Raw genomic sequence first — 17,271 nt, 5'->3', positions numbered from 1 at the left:
GCAGAAAGGATACTGTGACATGGACAAAAGGCAGCATTTTACATCTGCGTGTCTTTATGTGGAGAAAAATCCCTGTGAGATAAAAACCAAAACCGCTGCTGGTTCCTCTGAAAAAATTAATTCCCAAACTCCATCAAGAGCCACTCTGTGGTGGAAGGACAAGGATTCTGATCCAGCTGGGGCACTCCAGGTGTCCCCAGTGCTGCTCTGCACGTCCAGTGCAGTTTTGTCCCTCTCAGCATTCATTTTTTAAGGAAATAAAATTATTCATTTTTAAGGAAATAAAATAATAAAATAAATTTTTGGGTTTCCCCCACTGATGCCTGCCTTGCAAACAGAGCATGAACAGCCCTGCAGGGTGTTGCACTGTGCTACAAACAGGAGACAGTCTGATCCAGAAAAGCTCCCTGCAGCACACTAAGTAAAAATTAATGTTGATTAATTAAACAACAACAAAAAAAGAGATTGAATATTTCTGTAGCTGTTCTATACAATGATAGAAATACATAAATACCTAACCTGACACTGTGCTTCTCTTCTTTGTGTGCTGTTAATGTGACATGTAGCAATTTAACATTTAGCACAGCTTTTAATTTTAAAAATCCTGTTAAATAAACTTCTAAAGAAAATGTGATTATATGATATGAGTTTTCAAAATTTCCTGACACCAGAGATATCAAAAAGACATTTCAACATCCAGTTTCAATTGTGAGTTGCTGTTAAAACCTATGATTTCAACAACAACAAAAAATCCTCTGAAGAAAGGGAGTTTGGGTTATTTCAAACATACATTTTGAGAAGGGATTTTTTTCAAGCTTCTGAAGTAATACTACCATTATAATTTTTAATACCAGTAATATTTCTGAATTCTGCTACTCTTCAGGATGACATTTTCTACAGAAACCACAAGTGTGTGGTTTTAATGACAACACCAATAAATTAAAGACCAGAGAGAATCAGATTGCCAGAGTCAGGAGAGGTCCAAGTTTTAATTTGCATTCAGGATTTTCATTCAGACTTTCCAAAACTATTTGCAGAGCTTGCACCTGCACATTGCCTAGCCCCAGATTTCTAACAAACCAAACAAAATGAGGTGTTTGAACTTGGGATTTTGGTTCTGTGCTGTTAAAGATTAAAAGATTTCAACAACGTCTTTGTCTGGGCCACCATTCAAACATTGGGATCTGTACAGGAGGAGAACCTTTGGTGCCTGGAAACACACAGTATGGGCTTGACAGTTTATTATTATTTATTATTATTATAATCACTGGGAGGATTTCAGGAGGAGAGACTTCACTCATCTTCAAGACAAGCTCTTCTAATATAATTATAATTATAAAAATTATCCTGCTCCAGAAAACATCATTAATCTTACGTGTATAACATTGTACTCTTTTTTTTTTTTTAATGTTGCAAACACAAATCTCAATGAAATGTGTTTGTTCATTAATTTTTTGACATGGATTGATTCAAGGTCAGGCAGATCTGGCAGCAAATGAGATTTGAGCTGCCACAGGGAGCAGCTGAAAGGAGCTAAAATCTCATTTGTGTCAGTCCCTCAGGAGCTGAGGAGCTCAGGGCTCAGATCTGTGTGGAATTCAGCAAAGGAGCAGGGCAGTGAAGCTCCCCTTGGAGGGGGTTTGAAGCCTTGAGCTCCAGAGGTTTCCTTCCTTCTGGATGCCCTGATGTGGAGTCTGCCATTCCATCAAATTGTGTCTGCCACCGCCAATGGTGTTTTCCTGCCACTCGTTCCCAGTTTCACCTCTTTGGGCTGGGCTTTGAGGGGGAGGAAAGCCTGCAGCGGTCTCCACATGGTGCTCAGTGCACAAATTGTGTTGGTGCAAACTCATAACTAAAACTTGGGTCACAAGAATACTTCATTAGCGGATGTAATAACCTTAAAAATCATCTTTGCTCCTTTGCCTCTTGATTAAGTTTTTCATTGAGATGTTCTGAAATTGGGCCAATTCAGACTTCTACTGCAAAGATAATTCTTACTTTCCACTGTAAAGAGAGTTTCAGGTTTTTTCCACTTCTAGTGCTTGACATACCTAAAATACAACATGATCTTCCAGCTTAATGGTTTGTTTTTGAGATGCTACACAGTCAGCTGTAGTCTGTAGTCTCATAGTCACTAAATCTAATTTCAATATCCATTTTCTGCTTTTCCACTGAGCCTTTCTGTCCTCTCCTACTGAGGGTGGCTGTGGAGTGGAAGAGAAATTTCTGTTTTCCCTCGCTTTCCAGCTCTGTTCTGATGGCAGCTGAGGTCCAGCAGGAGCACTGTAAATCAGAATATTCCTCTGTGTGACACGCTGCCAGGACACTCCGCATCCTCAGTGACTGGCAGGTAATTCAGGTAGAAAACAGCATTTTTGTCAGACTTGTCCACAGAAGCCTTTTCAGTTTCTGCTGTGCTGAACCTCTCAGGAGGACAGATCCTGCTGATTTCTGTCACTCAGCCAGGGACCAGCTCTGCTGGCTGTGCTCTGATAATGTCACCCACCAAGAGGTGACAGCAGTCAAAACCACATCCAAGTGGGGAGAAAAATGCTCTTCAACATATTTTTTAGCAATTATTCCTTTCAGATTGAGGATTTTGAAGCTCTGAGGTGTGTCAGTGAAGAATTTTTTAAATTTTCTTAGAAGACTGAGGGTGTTGTGTGACTTGTATGCATGTGTGAGGACAGAGGAGAAGAGGGATCTGCCCTTGGGGGCCTGTGATTTGCTTTTATTTCTTTCCCTCAGCTTAAATTAGTGGGGAAATTCCACACTGCAAACCAAACTGGGCTCTGAAGAGTCAGTTATCAGAGATATCACACCCTGGCTCTGTATGGCCAATTTTACATGGGTTAAAGTGGAAATGCTGCTTTTAGCCAGGCCCTGGGTGTGTTCAGAGTGGAAGGGGCTGAGGGAAGCCCAGAGCAGCAGCTGCAGGAGACACCAGGGGTGCAAAGTGCTCTGTGCTGCTCCTGAGGGGCTTTTTGGGATTCGGGGTTTCTCCTACATTAAATATGGGCCAGAGCTCAGAGGATAATGCCAAACTCTGCTTGAGACTCAGCACTTCTGAGTGCTGGGATGTTTCTGTCACTTCAGAAAAGCACATGCCAAGGTTTCAGTTTGTTCTGCTTCAGAATAAACCTGTTCTTGCCCTTATCTGCCATTTGAGTCTCATTTATGACAGTGCACTGATTCCTGAAGCTGCAGGATGTGTTGTGACAGGGGTTCTGTTTATTGAGCACTGAGAATTCCTGGAGTACTGGGGAAACAGAGCAGTGCAGAGCACGCAGAGGTGCCCACAGATCTGCTCTGAAATGGGGTTAAAAAGAAGAAAACACATTAAATCAAGAGCTGCCACTTTGGAGCAAAGCACTTACTTCAAGCAGATCACCAACCCCACAGGGGTCAAGTGCTCCAGAAAGTTCCACAGCTGGATTTGTGCTGTGGAGGCACTTGAGCAAAGAGAGGAAGAGCTTTTCAGCAGAGGCTGCTTGGAGAGGGAAAATAAGGGAAGGATGCAGAGGAAACAAGCTGGAGTCAGGCTGGTGCAGCAGCATCAGGGCAGGGAATTTAACTCTGGTGGGGAAACAGCCAAAGAGGGGGGAATGGAACATTCCCAAATGACAGGGAGGGGGGAAGCAGCATTTTGAACAAATTGGGCTGATAACAGAAAGGGTGAATGGGAAGGGCAGCAGCAAAAGGAAAAAAACCTTTAATTTTACAGGAACAACGTTGTCACATCCATTGGGGTTCTGGCAAAAAGACAAATTGTGACATCTCCAATCAGTTTTAACCCTGCTCTAACACAGACACAATCAGCACTAAAGCCATACAAATATAAATGGCATCACCATATAAATAAGGTATATTTCTGTGTATTAAAAAAAAAGATTATATGGGAGTGGAATTTCTTGCATGAAGAACCAGTTGCTCAGTAAGGAATAAAATAACAGACTGTATATATGGAATTAAAATTAATAGTGCTGCCTTGTGCATCTGCTTCTTTTAGAGCATCAACACTAGCTCAGAAGCTAATGCTGCAAAATTCCCTTAACTGGCACAGACTTTTGATAGTTAAGTGACTGCCCAGCTCCCAGCCCCACTTTAGACCCTTTATTTGGAAAACTTCATCATTTTTGCCCAGGTTGCAGTTTAAATGGGCAGAGTGCAGAATAATGAGCTAAACAACAGTGCACAGGGGAGAGGAAAAGCTGCCAACAGAGTGTGCAGGAACTTTAATGCTAGGAAAGAAAAGAAACATCACACAAGGAAGAAAATACATGGATTTATACCTGCTCAACATGGCTGTGAATGGCCCAAAGCCTATTATTAGTAGTTGTAGTAGTAGTATTAATTTTATTAATAGTAATTGCTGCTGTTTTATAATATTGTTGTTATCGCTGTTGTTGTTATTATTATTATTATTATTATTATTATTATTTTCTTGTGCCACTTGCAACTGCTGTAATTTCCTTGAAGAGAGGGGCACAAATGGGTCATTTGGGGTGATTTTTTGGGGTTTCGTTTTTTTTTTTTTTTCAAAGTGGGAGCAAAATGAGTAATCCAAGTAGAGATGTCCTGAATTTACTATTTAAGATACAATAAAAGCTGTGTTGTTGCTAAAAAGCCACCCAGAGATGGCTCTAAAGTAACATTTTGGAACATCTCGTGAACATTCCCTGACTAACTCAAAGGCACTGATTCAGACTGAGAAGATTAAAGCAAATTTAGAAATCAGAGCCAAAGTCTCTCTGAAAAAAAAAACCTTTTTTTTTTCACAATGGAGCCACCAGCAGTGAAAGCAGCCAGGGCTGAGTGTTGACAAGAAGGTGTCATTCCCAAAACACCTTGGCTATGAAAATCTGGCTGAGGCTTTTGGGAGGAGAGAATGTCACTATTTTTATCCTCAGAATGTTGTTTGCTTGATGAATGGAGGTTCAGCCATCAGCATGGGAAAAGCTAAGCTAAAAAATCCCCTCCCCCTTGGAAACAGCAGCAAATGCCCAACTTTCTTCTTTTACACCTGATTTTCACCTGGTTTTCACTGGATTTTCACCTGATTTTCACCTGGTTTTCACCGGATTTTCACCTGATTTCCACCTGATTTCCACCTGGTTTTCACCCAATTTTCACCTGATTTCCACCTGGTTTTCACCGAATTTTCACCTGATTTTCACCTGATTTCCACCTGGTTTTCACCGAATTTTCACCTGATTTTCACCTGGTTTTCACTCAGTTTTCACGCTGCAGTGGGAGTCATGGATGCTTCAATGTAAGGTGAATTAGGATCTCCATCTCAATGCCCTTCTAGCAGCATCCTGCTATTAAATTCCAAGTTTAGAAGATCAGTTTGGTCAGTTTGAAATGGATCCTTCCACTTTGTTAAGTATCAAAGTCTCTCAGATTTACACCCTGTTATTTCAGCATCTCCCAAGGTTTTGTTCCCCTTGGCTGCTGAATCTCCCACCTCCCTGGGCAGCAGCTCCTTTTCATCAGTGGCCAAGAAATTCTATTTTCCACTGATGATATTTCTCTCACCTTTTGCCAGCCCTGGAGTCTCACTTCATTTCAGAATAAAATAAAACAGTATGAATTCACAGACTATTGGTGTCAGAGTGTTTCTAAGATCTTTTCCTTTCACATCACAAAAATCACAGCAGGAAACAAAGGGAAACAACCCAAAAAGGGGCCCAGCAGCAGAGCTGCCATGTCCAACTCTCAGAGGAACTCATTTGGGCATCTCTGTACACTAAATTACACCTGGAAAATGCACCCCAGCAGCCCGGTGCTCCTGCATGCTCTGCACTGCTCTGGTGATCAGTTTAACATCAGTTTTTGTTCTGAGGGAGGGATGGTGGGTGGGAAACTGTGGGCAGAGCAATGTGCAGAAGAGAGAAGCCAATCTTAATATTTGAAAGAATAGAAAGAGAGATAGGAAGAAATAAAAAACGAGCCAGTAAAGACATTAAAAAGAAAAAAAAGTGATATTATAAAACTGCAACAATGCAAATGAGTATTTTTTATGGCAAGGAGTTACCCTTTCTCTTTGGGATGTGTAAAAACTTACTCTATGGTAATTTTCTCCTTTTCCTTTATGTGAAATGTGGATAAAATGCAACTATCACTGGAAAATAAATGGTTTTAATGTCAATATTGATTACTGGGGAGCTCATCTTTACTCCTCCCTTCAGGGGAGCTATCGCATAAACTTGCTCTGCACAATTACTTCAGGTAACAAAACAATGTGTGGGTAATGAAAACAAATGTCAGCCCCTTGCCACAGAGTTTCCAGCTGGAAGCACAAATTTCCAGCTGGACAAACCACTGTCAATGCCTTCAGGAGCTTCTTCGAGTGAAATGATGGATCAGGCAATTGAGTGATCACAGCAGGCAGCTGTGAACAAAGCCCAGAGCAGCTCCTTTCCTTGGGTCAGGGATGAAAAATGGGATTTGCTGGGCTGAGGATGAAGCTCCTCATCAGCCCCCAGGAGGGTTGGGGACCACTCTGCTTGCTGGGGATGCTAAGCACTGCACCACACATTCTGCACCTCTCAGCATGGATCTGTTCATGGCAGAGATGTGATTATCCCTGTGTTAAGTGTAAAGATAAGAATGTAACTGGATTTGAAGGAGCAGCTTTGACCAAATCAAAGATTGGCTCTGCAAGGGTGAGGATGCTCAGCTGGGGCAGTCAGTGGGAGCAGGAGGGAGCTGATGATTCCTGTGCACAGTCCTGGAGGACATTGCAGCAAAGTGAACAGCTTGGCTTCACATAAAACCCATTTACTCTGACAATACTCAGCAACAGTGAGCTGAGATTTCTTGATTTCCAATAATACAACCCTTCAATACATCAGACCCTTGGCAGCAGTTTTTATTCTCTAATTGGCAATTCAGTGCTGGTGTGTGTGGGCTCAGGGCTCTCACATAACAATGGCAAATGAAAGTTGGAGGTTTCATTCTGTCCCTGCCGCACCTGTGGGAGTTTTCAATAAAACAAGATGCAATTCTTTGTGTCCTGAGCTTTCCCCAGGACAGCAGCTGGGGGTCAGAGTCACACACAGAGCTAAAGGCTGTTTGTGGCTTTAACAAGTAGAAATCAGTGCTGTATTTTGGATATAACACATGCATCCATCCATATATTCCACACTGGGAGAGTGGGGCAGAGATCACTAAACACTAATTTGGTTGAGCAGATAATAGGTGAGAACAAAAGTAACTTTAACAGAGAAGGAAATTAAACAGAGCAGGGCTTTTATTGTTCAAACCACTGAAATCATTAATACATTGAAATGCCTAATGATTCATTGAACTCCCTGACTTGAAAGGCAGAAAGTCTAAAAGATTTAAAATACTGTTCTTTCTGAGGAGCAATTATTTGTGATTTAATCAGCTATGCATTTAGAAAAAAATGTAGAAACTATTTTACGTAGGAGAGAAAAATGAGTCACTAAATGAACCCTCACCATAGGGGGGGAAAAATCCATATTACCATCAAAGTAGTGAACGTGATTCAAAGAAATATGGGATGAGTCTTGACAGGGAATGTTTGAGAAAGTCACCTAAGTTCATTCTGCATTCTTCAGCCAAAAGATTTAAGACTTGATTTTACTCAAGATGGGGATGTTGAAGTTTCTTGTGGCCAAGGAGACAGAAAGGCACAATTCTGGTCCTTGTTCTGGTCAGTGTTTGCTGCAGCCCCATCTCTCACAACAGCCACTAAATACAGCAAAACTGACCTGACAATTAAGACATGTGGCTGGAGGAGCAATCTGAACAAAATAAATGTGAGCAAAATAAATGTGAACAAAATAAATGTGCTTTGTGGACAGGGAGACAGGAGAATGCACGAGGTTTCTGCAGGGATTTTTTCATTTTTGGCAAAATCTACCAAAATGAATTTTTATGGCTGCTTTTCTAGCCAAACTTTGTGCTTATGAATGTACAGTGAATGTTATATTGACAAAAAACCCCTCATCCATCAATTGTTAATGTGGAATCAAAGCTACACCCTTTAGATGCCTTTCTCTGTGACTGGAAGCCTGGGAATTACTTCAGTACAAATAGTACTTGATAATAATGTCTTTATTTGAATATGTAGGAGGCCTGAATGTCAGGTGCTCTTGTTTATACCAGTTAAAACTTTTTTTAAAGGTTTGCAGCTCATTTTTCAGAATTGCCAAACAACAGCTTCAATTATGAGTTTATGGAATCCAGCAACTATATTTTTAATTATTTGAGTTTATGGTATAATTTAATAACCAGGTTTACAGCTGCATAAAGCAACACTTTTTAAAACCTCCTTTACCAGCTACATTGAAATGTTATGATAAAACATTTTCATAGGAAAGGAAATTTTATTTCCTTCCTTGCCTAGAAGGAAATAAAATTTTAAGCACTAATTACCACAAAACAATCATCCAATATTAAGGGGGGGTTTTTGGCGAATTTTTACTGTGGTTTGTGTTTCAGATGCAGGTCTTACTTCCCTTGAAGGAGCTAGAAATGTGATTATACATTCACAGAGCACTTGCAAGCATCTGTCCCAGATCCACAGGCACTTGATTCATCTGTGTGCACAAATAGCAGGAGTTTGATAACAAGGGATTGGAGCTGGTAATTAGCATCGACAGCTCCCTCATTTGCACAGGAAGGCAGCACACTCTGGAAGCTGAGGAGGTGCCTCGTTGCCTGCCTTGATCACAGCTGGAATTATTTATGTCAGTGGGAATCCAGTGTATGTGGGGAAATACTGTCGATTTCTAAACACTCTGGAAAAGAAACTTTTCTTTGGTTCTCATGCTAAATCTGTTTTCTCCTCTCAGAAAACTTCAAATAAAATTTTTTGTAGTGAAATACACAAAATATCAGAGCAGTTCTGCCATTCCTCAAGGTGATCACAGCCCAAAGGAGCTGAGTTTGGGGAAGGAAGCTTTACAGGACATCCTGAATATCAAACCTGAAAATTCTCCTTCATGAGTAATACCTGGAAAGAAACAACAATTAAAAGGTGGTGACTGGGAGTGTTTAGCTTAAAAATTGGGCATCAAATGCTATCCCAGAAATTCATCATCAAACCCTTCCCAAAAATTCTTCATCAAGTGCTATCCCAAAAATTGAACATCAAACCCTTCCCAAAACTTCATCATCAAAGGCTGTCCCAAAAATTTATCCCAAAAATTGAACCCAAAAATTCATCATCAAACCCTGTCCCCTGCTCTCTGCTCACCTTGGGATGCTGCTCCAGGGACCGGGGGGTTGTGGTGACACAGTGACATTTGCCGATGACAAAAGGGACAATGGCCTCTCTCCACCCCTGGGCCAGCAGGACCTCCAGGCGAGGTGAGAAGAGCTCAGTGATGTTTTATCACCCCGGTGCCTGCCTGGGATCTCTGTTTACTTCCCAAAATTCCTCGGAGAGGCGGCTCTGAGGTTGGGACACTTGTTCCTACTTAAAAAATGCCTAAAGTGGCACAAAGGAGCCGAGTTTGCTGAGACTAAATCCATTGCCTAAAACATATTTATGTTTCCTCCCTTTTGGACTTTGTACACCATAAACCAGAAAATGTTATTCATTATTTAAAAGTTTTCTCTTCTATTTCTTCACTTCTCTGCTTTCTAAACAACGGATGTGAGCATTGTTAGAAAAACTAATCCACAAACATCAGAGGTTTATGTCCAAAAGGAGACAGAGGAGTCCTTTTACTTTATTTGAATAAATGGAGAGGCCATGGGGCATTCCCCTGGTGTTTCTCAAATTTTTGGAGGATGCAGCCTCCTTTTTATCCCAATTTCCCAGACACATTTCCTTTCTCTCTTTCCCCATTGGCTGAGGTACTTGAGAGGTTCAGACTTCCTGAAATTTCTGATACCGAAGATTTCCCTCTAATGTATAACCCTCCCTTTTCATTTTTAATTCTTATGGAATTTAAGGGTTTTTCTTCCACATCGTTTCTTTCATCTTTCAATGTCTAATTTCATTTATCAACAAACCTAAAGTTTATTTGTAAAAGCAAATATCTTTTTCCATTCATCAATCAGTGGAATCCTTCCCATTGTTTCTTTTATCTCCCAGAGCTAGTTTTATCTACCAGCAGACCCACAGCTTGTTTGGAAAGACAAATCCACTATTCCTCTCAGCATGAACATCATCCTTCATCTCCAAAATATCACAAAGATCAAGGAATATCACAAAGATATTGAAAATAGGGAATATGCTCATCTTGGCTGCATAACCGTTTTCAAGGCCAGCCAAAAATTTTGAGCCAAAGTCAAACTTATTTGTCTGTCACATTCATATTTTCTGAACAATCCCTTTGCCCAGGATTTTTCTCCTGGGAAGCTGAGAAGCCTCAGAGAAAAAGGAAAACAATTCTTATCTCATTTGCTTCTCCTGTGTTTTGCTCCTTTGGAATATGTTTGGAGATTGTTTACCCACAGGTGATTGTTTTATGGGATTCTGCTGTGAGTTGTTTTTTCTCATTGTCCAATCAGTGCCAAGCTTTGTCAGGACTCTGGAGAGAGTCATGAGTTTTCATTATTATCTTTTAGCCTTCTGTAAGTATCTTTTCTGTATTCTTTAGTATAGTTTAATATAGTATTCTTTAATATAATATAGTATCATAAAATAATAAATTAGCCTTCTGAAAACATGGAGTCAGATTCATCATTCCTTCCTGCCACGAGGCACCCCACAAATACAATATTTGTCCAGCAGACTAACTCAGATCCAAGGGTTTTTTTTAAGCATAGCCTAAACACAAACTCCAATCTGCCTGCTGGACCTGTGAGTCCTCCCCACGACTGTTGCTGCTGAGATTGCTGTGCCTGATGCACGTCTTGAGTTTTCTATATTTATTACAGAACAGTTCAGTGCATCAGCAGACAAGCTCAGCCTGCAGGGCAGTGACTAAGCCTTTGAGTGTGGGGGTGAATCTGTTTGCTTCGTTTCTGATTGCCCTGGTTTGTTGCTTGGTTGATCTCTCGGTGCCTTTTGATAAAATTTTGATAGAAGTTCTATCCTGGATGTGCTGTTTTCTGACATTTCGTCCATCAAAGTGATCTCACCCACAACACTCACTCTCATCTCCAGCTTTTCTCTCTTGGATTCTGTCACTTTGCCAAAAAATGCATCAAGTGTGATGCATTACTTGTGATATGAAGAGGAACCCAAAGTCCATTCTTGTCTCCATGGGCTGTTCTTGGATTTTGTCCTGGAGAAGAGAGTCTGACTTCCAGAAAGGCACTTAACCTGTTAATAAATGCCTCAATTACATTTACACTTAACTGAGCCATTTATTAAGAGATTAATTCCTGTCTACTGCTGTGAATTCTGAGAGTCACTAAAAAAATCGATTTAATGATGTAAAATAATCTTTCTATAATTTTTAATTATCAACATCATGTGCTTCTCACACTTATTTTGTGCTGCAATTCACCTCTCAGGGCCCACAGGAGCCTTTCCCAGGGTTTCCACTCAGCTGCTGGGATATTTACGGTATTCCTTAAATCATGGCTGTTACTAGAGCTGAGGCCATGGATGAGAAAAAAGTCTTAAAAATTGAAAGTCTGGACCAATTCCCCTTCCAGGGACAGACAGACTCCTCCCTTCAGTGTGGTGAAGCCCTGCAGAGCCACCAGGCTGATGTGAGAAGAGATTTATTGCAGAGGAAAGACTTCCCTGCTCCCAGAGGATGAGTGTTTATCCCAGCAGAAGTTCAGAGAACTTTTGTTTCGCTAAAAAACCCATTATTGGATATTCTATCTTCATGACAGGGGATTTTTGCCACAGACTCCCTTGATGCCAAAAATACTCTGGGACTTCATCACTTCACTGGGACTCCAATCAGACTTTGTGGGAAAACATCAGAATATTTTTCTCTGGCTTGTCTTTGCCTGTTTCCCCTACAAAATAATGTTACTACAACTTCAAACAGCCTCTCCTCTTAAACTTTCGTGTAGATTAACCATTTAGTGTTTCCTCATCTCATTAGAATTTAAGATGTAAGACTTTTTTGTAAAAGTCTCTGCCTTAGAAGATTCCCTCCTCTGTTAATGTGGTAATGCCATCAGAAGCAGTATTTTCATTACCCTAATTCCCAGGTTTTACAAGGAGAAAAGTAATAATGCAATTGAATTAATTCCATAATCATTTTCAGACTGGATGAAAACCACTGAAGGAAGCTGGGAGCTGACAGCCAATATCTGCATGCTCAGAAGCATTAAGTGAACTATAAATACAGAGGGACTGAAGCTGAAGCACCAAATGTGAATTTCCTTTTTTCAACTCCATGAAAGGCTGTGACAACAATGCAGTGAGGGAGGTTTTGGTGTTTTAGCAGTAAACACTGACTCACCTGCTCAGTGCTCTGGATAAATAATCATTAGTGACAAATAAAAGCCTATTTCAGACACAACCCAGAGCAGCAGAAGTTATATAAAAGCATGAGATGTTTTGTCCCTTTCCAGTGGCAAAAATACCACAGTTTCAGTTCATCTCAGTCATTCTCTGCCATTTGAGGCAAGTCCTCAGGAAAACAAGACTTGAGGGCTCTGCCCCTCTTTCTCATGTCCCTTCCTTGGTTTCTGTGCTCACTGAGAGTCCCTGGTGCTTTCCCTGCCCTTCAATCTGTCAGTGCAAGGTGCAAAACACTTTCCTGGGGTATCCTTGGGTCCAGGGGGCTGAGCAGGAACCATCAGCACTTTGTGAGGTTGAACCCTTTGATGTGTCCCCAGGAACAGCAGGGACGGAGCTGCTTTTACCTCACCTGAGGACATTCAGCAGTGGAGCCCAGGCAGGGCGGGCAGGTTGTGGACATCAGTAAGTGCCCATTTAGACAATTAAAATATTGAAGCAGCTTCCTTGTTTGGCAGCTGTGGACAAAACCCATTAAGTTCTCCATTAATTAGAGCTTTCCCAGCTTTTCCTTGCTCTTCCACAGCAGTGCAAACCCAGAACATCCATTACATTCTCCATAGAACAGCAAAGTGTTTACCTTGTCCCTTCACCAGCAGCAAAAGGACAAAAAAAAAAAGAACAAAAAACCTTTCTCCCAACCCAGCTCAGTTTATCCACCCTTCATAATTGCTCAGGCTAATTCACACTCCAGTAAACCCCACACCTGCATTACCTGCACATCCCCACACTCCCACACTTCTGCCCTGGTGCTGCTCTCAAACCATCCAAGTGTTGCTGCTCTCCTGAGCCTCTCCTGGGAGCTGAGCTTTCCATCAGGGATGCAGGAGATGCAGCCTCAGAACTCTGTGCCACAACCTATTTTTAGAGCTTTTTATTTTTTTTTTTTTTCTGAGAAACTCGTTTCCTCATGGGAAATAAGTCCTTGGGGGGAAAAGTCATTTCCACCTCATTTGTTAATCTAAAATATCTTTTGCTTTTGGCTTCCTGCTATGGAGCACAGAACTGCTGCATCTCGTTAATTTTGCAGTCTCGCTAAATGACAGTGAGATTTATTTAGAAGGAAACCAAATTTAGTCCCATTAGATCATGGCAACAGCTACATGAAAAAGACTAAAAAAACATTCCCCCCCCCTCTTTTTTTTTTTTTTTAATAGGGCTTGTAAACCCTTGGTTCCTGAATCCACCAATTATCCATGGAAGTGAATCAAAGCACCTGCCCCTGGGCTGGAGTGGAAGGTGTGGCTGCAGGGGAAACCCCACAATGCCTGGCATTCCAAAACCAGGCTGACATCCCCTGGGAAACTGAGATGTTACAGCCAAAGACAGCCAAAGATCTCAGAATAAGGGAAGCAGATCTGCTGTTAGGATGAATCTCTGAACCCTGCTGCAGCCAGATCTTGAGGCTGCTGCTGGAAGCTGTTAAGTCTAAAATTATGGATGTGTTCCTTGGGTTTGCTGTTGTTCCCTTCAATAAATTCAATAAATTCCCTGTTCCAAGGGGCACTCGGGGATCATTACCCTGGTGCAACATAAATCTGTGTTGACTGTGCTGGGCTGTGCCTCTGTGAGTGCAGCCACTCCTGCCCTGCTTTAAAACAACAGTCTGGAGCTCTCAGGCTGCCTTTGGAGCTGAGTGTCCCAGTGAGGCTGGGGATAGATCCAATGCCATCTATTTTGTGCTATCTCAAAAAAAAATTAGTTTCAAGTAGCTCCAGCACAGCTCTCAAAGAGCCCAGCTCAGCCCTGTCCATCTCCATGCAGAGGGAAACTGGGGGAGAAGTGGCAGCTTGGCACCATTACTCTGCCCTGTGAGGAGAAAGAAAAGAGCCAAGGGAAGTAAATGTTACCAAAAAAAAGACCATAATAATGGTGTTCCATTAAAATTTAAAAAAAATTGCTTTTCTCAGTCTTTCGTGGGAATTATACAATTCATGCAATGTCTATTATATTCTATCCCTGTATTTCAATCTATTACATCCTATATTCTATTCCTATAGGAACATTCCTACACAGGGGCATTACCCCACTCAGTGACTCTGTAAATTCTCAGGTTAGTTCAGGTCCCACATTTTGCCCAAGTGACTGAAGAGGCATTGCTGGGACATAATATCAGCATTTAAACAGTAGAATTGCCCAAGGCAGAGGTTAAAAAAGGGTCAGACTACTGTTAATTCAAGCTTGAGACAAAAAAATTCACAATGGGAATACTTTTATGAGGGTTTGAGAAGGAAAATTCATTTGCTGTTTCACCCAAGGTACTTTCAGTGGATGTGTTATTAGTGGAGATGGGGTTTCCAACAGCAAATGTTCTGAGGCAATTTTCAGGCCAAGAAATCACTAAAACAGATGACCTAAAAATATCTGAGCATGTTTTGGAAAGCTTCCATTTTTCTGGGGAGAAATAAAACCAACCCAACAACAAAAAAGTCACGATTCCTCCTGGACAGAAAGCGCCCTTCAGAACCAGGAAGCTCTCAGGACACAAATCTGGTATTTTCTGCTTTTTTGGAGCTGTTACAGAATCCCTGCCTCACTGTGGCTAAACCAACCTTGGACCAGATTTTCCTGGTGGTGTTCAGAATCTCTTGCTCCAAAAAATGATGTTTTTTCCCTCTTGAGTGCATGGAGATCTACCAAGGAAAAACTCCATCAATGTGTGGATTTTCATAATTTTCAATATTATTGTTCTGCTCTTTTCATTCCTTAAAAAATGAGCTTTAATAGGAGTGCATTTATTATGGCAAGAGCCATCAGTGTAATGATCATCAACCCTCCTAACTGAAAGCTCTGGAAAAATAATGAGAAAGTTGTTCCTTCCTGTATTTTATTTAGATTTTCAGTGTAATACCTCAAGCAGACAACAAGAAACCTGGAATGACTGTTTTGTTTGGACTGGATTTGTGCTCTGTATTTATTTTCTGAAATATGGCTCATTTTTAAAAGTAGGTATAAATACAGACTCTGTATTTACTGGTGCGTATCCAAAAGTCAAAGATTTCTTCTTGCTGTCCAGTTTGTAATTATCCAGGAAACAAAAGCACTCCAGAAGCACTGGAGGAGTGAGGAATTTAGGAGACCTTTAATGAGTTTTCCTTAATGAGAGCCTTCACCTGGAGATTTGCTTTTCAGCTACATCCAACCTTGAGGATCAAAATTCTCCAGTGGCCAAGTGAAATGTGAAAGCAGCTGGTTCTACCCTTGCTAACAAAATGATTTGTCGTGGTAAAGGGCAGGGGAAATGTTGTGCCATCTACATAATTATTTAACCATTAAATGGGTTTCTTCTTGATTTTACAAGTGCTGGTTTCAGCTTTATGCAGAAATCTTTGAGTCTCATGCTCCGTGTGAGCTGTACTTTTACACAGAAGAATCCACAAGGAGGGGTCCCTGTCAATCTCTTTCCACAGATTGCTTTTTAACCCTCAGAATCCATGGAAATAAAGTTCTGCTGAAGGGGTGAGAGTTGAAGTCACAAAAAAGTCGAAATAGGCAGAGGCTGGAGTGCCAGCACTGCTGTGTCTTGTCAGAAAAAATCCCATTTAGAGCCTGAAATGAGAGGGTTTGTTACCTTTATCATGGAATTTCAGCTGCCTGGAGGGAGCCAGGGATGGGAAGCTGAGCATGGCAGAAAATGAGCCCAGCCAGAGTCTGGGAAGGGAAATGGAGCAGCTCAGGGGCTGCTGCCAGCTCCAGCAGCTGCTCCCAGCTGATTCCTGGCCCTGCAGCCTCTGATGCTCCTCCATCCTGGGTCACCCACTGGAAATGGAAATAGATGGAAAACTCACACTGTTTCACAATATTTTCTCCATGAAAATATTTATAAAAGGGCAGGCAGGGAGAGGGAGTTTTCATCTGCACTGCACAACACTCAGGGCTTTCCTTCTGGGTTAAAGCTCCAGAAAAGGCCTGTTGGAAAAGTTCAGCCACTGCTAAAAAACCCCAAACAACCAAAAAAAAAAAACACCTCCTCAGCTTCCTGAATATGAAAATAAAATCTGAAGTGTCCTACAGCTTAGGAACAAGAGGAAAAGAAAAAAGATGCCCCAAAATATTACCTTTCCTGGTGAGAAACTCATCTATTCTGAGCTTCTCACATCTGAGCAGTCCACATAAATCTCTTTAAAGCGTAAGGTTTCACACATCCTGCCTTGCTTCTCTTGAATTTCATTAAATTTATGAAGTTGGAAAAAAATATAATGGTAAAAAAGCTGTTGTGAATTGAAAATTTGAACAGAAGAAATAAGTAGATTCAGGTCAAACTTTGGTTTTGATTTCAATATGTTTTCATTTTTAAAAACACTTTTCCTTATAAATAGCTTACATTTTGAAATGAAAGTTGCTTCAAAAAGTGAAAAACAAATTTCCTAATTTAAGAAAATCTTAAAAGATTTAAACCATTCCAAGTTCTATAGAAATTAAGGCTGAAGAAAATTGTCAAAACCGATCCTTTCCTTTTGATGAATATAATTACCAATATGGATAAATGAACATTTTCTGCTGAAATACATTTCAGAAAAATACCCAACCAGGTGTGATTGGCCTGGAAAAGATTGGCAATTATGTCTTACTGAATATATTTGATTGCATGGAGGTTGCATTTCCCTGTCAGTATCTCCAAAATTGACATTTAGAATTACTTGCATTGACAAAGAGCTCAACTGAGCTATTAGGTCTCAGCAATAAAAGTGGCCATGTACCAGCAATTTGAATAACAAAAGGTTTTTCTCCTTTCAGATTCTGTGCATATGAAATAAATATAAAATGAATAGTGTGTCTAATTCCTGCAGTGGCAGATAAATACCATGACAAAAAACCCTAAATTCTCCTAAGTTATACAGCTTTCACCTCCTTTT

The sequence above is a fragment of the Geospiza fortis genome, unplaced genomic scaffold (assembly GCF_000277835.1).
Source record: "Geospiza fortis unplaced genomic scaffold, GeoFor_1.0 scaffold55, whole genome shotgun sequence".
NCBI classification, from domain to species: Eukaryota; Metazoa; Chordata; class Aves; order Passeriformes; family Thraupidae; genus Geospiza; species Geospiza fortis.
Note: the sequence above shows the minus strand (reverse complement) of the source record.